General features: G+C 35.5%; 1 non-coding gene across 1 annotated transcript; it reads left to right on the plus strand.

The window, feature by feature from the left end:
• Positions 1 to 371: 371 nt before the first annotated feature.
• Positions 372 to 479, plus strand: LOC148579801 (small nucleolar RNA R71). Its single transcript, XR_015899524.1, has one exon. It is a non-coding gene; the product is annotated as a small nucleolar RNA R71 (small nucleolar RNA).
• The last annotated feature ends 7,401 nt before the right edge of the window (positions 480 to 7,880 follow it).

Genomic DNA, 7,880 nt, shown 5'->3' on the forward strand with positions numbered 1-7,880 from the left:
GCTATTGCAGGGTTTTCAGGATCATAAGCTTCTTCTGCATAAGAAGCCTCTTGAGTACTGTTGGATGCAGCTTGCATTCCATTCAGACTCTGAGAAATCATATTGACTTGCTGAGTCAATATTTTATTCTGAGCCAATATGGCATTCAGAGTATCAATTTCAAGAACTCCCTTCTTCATACGCGTCCCATTACTCACAGGATTCCTCTCAGAAGTGTACATGAACTGGTTATTAGCAACCATGTCAATGAGTTCTTGAGCTTCTGCAGGCGTTTTCTTTAGGTGAATGGATCCACCTGCAGAAGTGTCCAGTGACATCTTTGATAGCTCAGATAAACCATCATAGAATATATCCAGGATGGTCCATTCTGAAAGCATGTCAGAAGGACACTTTTTGGTCAGTCCTTTGTATCTCTCCCAAGCTTCATAGAGGGATTCACCTTCTTTCTGTCTGAAGGTTTGAACATCCACTCTAAGCTTGCTCAGCTTTTGAGGAGGAAAGAACTTGGCTAGGAAGGCCTTGACCAGCTTATCCCAAGAGTTCAGGCTATCCTTAGGTTGAGAGTCCAACCATACTCTAGCTCTGTCTCTTACAGCAAAAGGGAAAAGCATGAGCCTGTAGACTTCAGGATCTACTCCATTAGTCTTAACAGTATCACATATCTGCAAGAATTTAGTTAAGAACTAAAAAGGATCTTCAGATGAAAGTCCATGAAACTTGCAGTTCTGCTGCATCAGAGAAACTAATTGAGGTTTCAGCTCAAAGTTGTTTGCTCCAATGGCAGGAATTGAGATGCTTCTTCCATGTAAATTGGAATTAGGTGCAGTAAAGTCACCAAGCATCCTCCTTGCATTATTATTATTATTTTCGGCTGCCATCTCCTCTTCTTGTTCGAAAATTTCTGAAAGGTTATCTCTGGATTGTTGTAATTTATCTTCTCTTAATTTTCTCTATAGAGTCCTTTCAGGTTCTGGATCTGCTTCAACAAGAATGTTCTTGTCCTTGCTCCTGCTCATATGACAAAGAAGAAGACACAGAAAAATAATAATAATAGAGATCCTTTATACCACAGTATAGGATCCCTTTGTGAGTGGAAGAAAAGAGGGAGACAAAGAATGTGATGTAAAGAAAGAAACACAACTGTGAGGAGGGCAGAGATGTGAGATGAGATGTAAGTAAATGAATAAATAAATAGAATAAGATGGGAGAGGGAGAATTTTCGAAAATAATTTTTGAAAAAGAGTTAGTGATTTTCGAAAATAGTTTTTGAAAAAGGTTAGTATTTTTTTCAATTTTTTTTTTAAAATAAAAAATAAAAATAATTAGTTAATAAAAAAGAAATTTTTTTGAAAAAGAGGGAAGATATTTTCGAAAATTAGAGAGAGAGAGTTAGTTAGATAGTTTTGAAAAAGTTAAGAAACAAACAAAAAGTTAGTTAGTTAGTTGAAACAAATTTTGAAAAGATAAGAAGTTAGGAAGTTGGAAAATATATTTTGAAATTAGATTTTTGAAAAAGATAAGATGAGAAGATATTTTTGAAAAGATATGATAGAAATTAGTTTTTGAAAAAGATTTAATTTTTAAAATCACAATTAATGACTTGATTCATAAGAGATCATAAGATATGATTCTAGAACTCAAAGTTTGAATCTTTCTTAACAAGCAAGTAACAAACTTGAAATTTTTGAATCAAAACATTAATTGTTATTGTTATTTTCGAAAATTTGATATAAAAATAAGAAAAATATTTTTGAAAAATATTTTTGGAATTTTCGAAAATAACTAAGAATTTTGAAAAAGATTTGATTTTTGAAAAAGATTTTGAAAGAGATAAGATTTTCAAATTGAAAATTTGATTTGACTCATAAGAAACAGCTTTGATTTTTAAAAATTTTTGAAAAAGTCAACTCAATTTTCGAATTTGATGAAAGAAAAAGGGAAAGATATTTTTTTTTATTTTTGAAATTTTTATGAAAAACATGAAAATTATGCAATGGATGAAATTTTTAGATCAAAACAATGAATGCATGCAAGAATGCTATGAATGTCAAGATGAACACCAAGAACACTATGAAGATCATGATGAACATCAAGAACACATTTTTGAAAAATTTTTAATGCAAAGAAAACATGCAAGACACCAAACTTAGAATTCTTTAATGCTTAGGCACTAAGAATTCAAGAATGCATATGAAAAACAAGAAAAGACACAAAACATGCAAATGCAAAGATCAAACAAGAAGACTTACCAAGAACAACTTGAAGATCATGAAGAACACTTATGAATGCATGAATTTTCGAAAAATGCAATATGCACATGCAATTGACACCAAACTTATAACATGACTCAAGACTCAAACAAGAAACACAAAAAATATTTTTGATTTTTATGATTTTCTAATTTTTTTTGGATTTTTTTTTCCGAAAATTATTTGAAAAACAAAAATAAGGATTTCAAAAATGTTTAATATGAATTCCAGGAATCTTGCCATGTTAGTCTAAAGCTTCAGTCCAGGAATTAGACATGGCTTACTAGCCAGCCAAGCTTTCAATGAAAGCTCCGGTCCAAAACACTAGACATGGCCAATGGCCAGCCAAGCTTCAGAAAGATATCAGAATATACTGCTCATTACTTATCAAAGTAACTTGCCCCTATGCTGATGGTTTGGAAGCCTCAGTCCAAGAATTTAGACATGGCTTTACAGCCAGCCAGGCTTCATGAAACACCAGAATTCATTCTTAAAAATTTTGAGACAAAATATATTTTTGAAAACATTTTTTTTAAAAATTTTTTTCGAAAACACAAGAAAAATTTTTGAAAGATTTTTTTGAAAAATTTTTTTGAAAACAAAACAAAAAGAAAATTACCTAATCTTAGCAACAGGATGAACCGTCAAATGTCCAAACTCAAACAATCCCCGGCAACGGCGCCAAAAACTTGGTACGCGGAATCGTGATTACACTTTAATTATGTAAAATTCATTTCTCTTTCTTTCCCTGGAAATGGCGCCAAAAACATGATGCCAAGACCATGGTTCACAACTCCGTGTAACTAACTAGCAAGTGCACTGGGTCGTCCAAGTAATACCTTACGTGAGTAAGGGTCGAATCCCACGGAGATTGTTGGTATGAAGCAAGCTATGGTCACCTTGCAAATCTCAGTTAGGCAGATATAAATTGATAATGGTGTTTTCGAATAATAATTAATAGAATAGGGATAGAAATACTTATGTAATTCATTGGTGAGAATTTCAGATAAGCGAATGGAGATGCTTTCGTTCCTCTGAACCTCTGCTTTCCTGCTATCTTCATCCAATCAGTCTTACTCCTTTCCATGGCTGGCTTTATGTGATACATCACCACTGTCAATGGCTACTTTCGGTCATCTCTCGGGAAAATGATCCAATGCCCTGTCACGGCACGGCTAATCGTCTGGAGGCATCACCCTTGTCAATGGCTTCATCTTATCCTCTCAGTGAAAATGGTCAACGCACCCTGTCACGGCACGGCTATTCATTTGTCGGTTCTCGATCATGCTGGAATAGGATTTACTATCCTTTTGCGTCTGTCACTAATGCCCCGCAATCGCGAGTTTGGAGCTCGTCACAGTCATTCATTCATTGAATCCTACTCGGAATACCACAGACAAGGTTTAGACCTTCCGGATTCTCTTGAATGCCGCCATCATTCTAGCTTACGCCACGAAGATTCTGGTTAGGAGATCTAAGAGATACTCATTCAGTCTAAGGTAGAACGGAAGTGGTTGTCAGGCACGCGTTCATAGGGAATGATGATGATTGTCACATTCATCACATTCAGATTGAAGTACGAATAAATAGCTTGGAAGCGAAACAAGATGAATTTAATAGAAAACAGTAGTACTTCGCATTAATCTTTGAGAAACAGCAGAGCTCCACACTTTAATCTATGGAGTGTAGAAACTCTACCGTTAAAAAATACATAAGTGAAGGTCCAGGCATGGCCGAGAGGCCAGCCCTCAAAACGTGATCACAGGATCAAAATACAATCCAGGATATCTAATACAATAGTAAAATATCCTATTTATAATAAACTAGTTACTAGGGTTTACAGAAGTAAGTAATTGATGCATAAATCCACTTCCGGGGCCCACTTGGTGTGTGCTTGGGCTGAGCTTGAGTGTTGCACATGTAGAGGTCCTTCTTGGAGTTGAACACCAATTTTTGTGCCAGTTTGGGCGTTCAACTCTGGTTTTGGATCCTTTTTTGGCGCTGGACGCCAGATTTGGGCAGAGAACTGGCGTTGAACGCCAGTTTGCATTGTCTAAACTTGGCCAAAGTATGGACGATTATACATTTCTGGAAAGCCCTGGATGTCTACTTTCCAACGCAATTGGAAGCGGGCCATTTCGAGTTTTTTAGCTCCAGAAAACCCACTTTGAGTGCAGGGAGGTCAGAATCCAACAGCAACAGCAGTCCTTCTTCAACCTCTGAATCTGATTTTTGCTCAAGTCCCACAATTTCAGCCAGAAAATACCTGAAATCACAGAAAAACACACAAACTCATAGTAAAGTCCAGAAATGTGAATTTAACATAAAAACTAATGAAAACATCCCTAAAAGTAACTAGATCCTACTAAAAACATACTAAAAACAATGTCAAAAAGCGTATAAATTATCCGCTCATCACAGTCCCTACACATTGTTACACCTTTTAGCTTCAAACAAAATATCCCCAGTTTTTTCACACAACTAAACTGAAGGTTGTGGTAGGCTTAGAGAAGGGGGGTTGAATCTATGTCTTCCTTTTTAAGTTGCTATTATGACCCTTTAAAATAAACTTTCAATTCTGATTCTGTTTGTACTCAGCAGCGAAAATTTATGAGACAATTTATTTTTGTCTCATGAATATCAGAAAACAGAACACAACAGAGAAGAGAAAAGCTAACACCAGCATGTATTCTGGTTCGGTTGCCTTGTGCTATGCAACCTACATCCAGTCTCCTCCACAATAGTGGAAGAATTTTCACTATAGTTAACAGTATTACATACACCAATTTCACAGGATTGACCCAATCCTTTCACACTCAAGTTCTAACCTAACTTGACATTGGCTATGCTAATACCTAACTATTCACTCTTAGTGCTAACCCAACTAAGAAAGGGATACCTCATAGGTACAAGATACAAGACATAGACATACCTAAAGAAATCTGAAAATAACTCTAGGCTTTTCTCTCAAGTGTATCACTCAGTCTTTTTCCACTCATGACTTTTACTTGAGCCTTCTCACAATGCCTTTTCTCACAAGAAATTACAGAAAGATAAACATAGAAAAGTAAATTACAATCTGTAAAACATGAAGGAGATTGAATCTTTCAATAGCCTCTTTGCTATGTGCAAAACCAGATTCGCAAACCTCATATACAGTTCTTCAGTATTGGCTGAATGCTTCTTTGAAAGAAAGCATTATCCAAGTAGAGGAACTTCTTTTCAGAACATTATTCTCAAACTCTGGTTTTCTCTCCTTCGTTTTCGAATGAACAGCAAACCTCTTTTATCTCCTTGCATGTTGTTGGGTTCTTCTTCCAAGGTCAACACCTTGAGCCTTGAGCTTCACCAACCCACAGACTAACTTTTTCTCATTAAACCTCAGAGTAGAAACTTTGCTTCTGACTTCTTCATCTTGACCGAAAGCCATAAAGCAGCAACCACAAAATTCTTCCAATGGTCAACTTAATCTGAACCCTTGAAAACCAACTTGGTCCCCAAGACATGTTTAAGACCGTGGATTTACAGCAGAGAGGAACAGAAATCCTCTTTTTCATATAGCTCAAAATGGAGATACAGAGAGTTGAAGATGAAGAGAAGGAAGTGTGTTGCATGTAAAAGGAAATGGGTTATCTTTAACCTAAGCTTAATTTGGTTTGGATTTTCTGATTAGAATTCTGTGTTTCAAGCTTGGACTTTCTCTTTCTTGCTTCTTTGATGATCACCTTAGGGAAGAAGCTTTCTCTTTCTCTTTCTCACTTTTCTGAGTTTGTGATTTGACTAAGACAGAGGAGAGAAGAACGTTGCTTTGGTAAAAGCAAGTGAGAGGGAATGAGGACTTCAATCTTGTATGAGAAGCTTGGATCAACTTGAATTGAAGGACACGGGCTTGAATCGGGTTTGATTAGCTTGGCCCCGTTGGTTCCTTTGGCTTCTTTCTTTGCTTTTCCTTAGGCTCTTAATTTTTGCTTTCAGCCCACCATCCTTGCTGTTTGCTTTAGATTCCATTTAGGCTATTAAATTGAATTTTGGCCTGCAACAATAAATAATTTAGTAATATTCAATTTATAATTACTCAAACATAAATTATTTATTTTTCCCAAAAATAATGTTTGTCATCACTAATTAATTTAGTTAATTTCTTAATTCAACAACTAAACAAACCAATTTTCTAAAAATAACTTCATATCCTAGATCACATAATTAGATAATGCTTAGTAAATTGTGTTTCAGCCCATCAATAAGTAAAACATCGTTTATAAAAGAAGAAAAACTTTTACCAACTTTGCCCATTGCCACTATCTTTCCTTTGCCATTATCATCGAAAGTGACAAACCCTCCATCATATTCATCAAGCTTAATGAAGAAGGTTGCCTTTCCAGTCATATGCCTAGAGCATCCACTATCCATGTACCATATATTGTCCTTCCGCTTAGATGCTAGGCACACCTACAAAATAAGCTCAAGTGACCTTAGGTATCCAATCTTTTTGGATCCTTTAATGTTAAACCATCTCCTTTGTCCCAATCCATTATAGTCCAAAACAATTTTGTAAACTTTGTTATCAATCATTCTTTCACCAAAGAAACATTGAATGGGAAAGTGGGCATTCCGGTTGTATAGTCTACAAAATCTTGGAGTTGCTGTTTTGCTAAAACTTGTTGGGTTTTGAAACCTTGTATCATTAGAAGATGAAGCCACATTTTCAAAAGAAAGTTTTTCAACAGATTTGAAAGTTTTGTGAAAACCCAAACCAGCTTTATCATAAAGAGGTTTTTGACTAGCCAAGATTTGATTTAAATTTTTAGAACTTTGAGTGAACTTGGCTAAGTCTTCTTTAAGCTTTTTGACCTCTTTAAGCAACTCTTCATTTTTCTTTAAAACAGTTTAGATATGCAACCAAAGAGTGATTGCTTTCACAGCTTTTAAGTTGAGCTTTTAACTGCTTGTTTTCTTCAACAAGTTCAATAGCAGTTTTAGCCTCTCTTAATTTATCTTTGAGAAAACCATTTTTAGCTTTAAGAATGGTGATTTGTGATTCAAGATCTTGGTTATCAAGCAAGAAGCATCTAATTTTTTCAGAAAGGTGGTCTATCATGAGATGAAGATCTTCAGTATCAGGGTTATGAAAGACTACCTGTTCAACGTGATCTGCCATGAGACATGGTTGGGACTTAGTTTCTTATTCTTCATCATCTTCTGAGTCGTTCTCCAAGTCATCCCAAGATGCCATCAGTCCTTTCTTCTTTCCCTTCTTCGGCTTCTCCTCCTTCTTCAACTTAGGACAATCGGATTTGAAATGCCCAGTCTCTTTGCAGTTGTAGTAGATCACTTTGCTGAAATCTTCCTTTTGTTTCCTTGAGCTGCTTCCCTTGCTTCTTTCCTTGAGTTTCACCATTTTCCTAAATTTTTTGGTAAAAAAAAAACAAATTCATTTTCAGAGGAGTTATTGCTGGATTAATCATCCAGAGGGTTAGAAACAGATGTGAGAGTTATTCCTTTTCTTTTTGAATCTTTTTTCAAATAAGTATTTTCAAAAGCAAGTAAATTTCCTCTCAAGTCATTATATGTCATAGAATCAAGACTACTACTCTCAGATATTATCAATGCTTTTGTTTCCCACTCTTTTGT

This window comes from Arachis ipaensis, chromosome B10 (genome assembly GCF_059453495.1).
Source record: "Arachis ipaensis isolate K30076 ecotype BB chromosome B10, ASM5945349v1, whole genome shotgun sequence".
Lineage (NCBI taxonomy): Eukaryota > Viridiplantae > Streptophyta > Magnoliopsida > Fabales > Fabaceae > Arachis > Arachis ipaensis.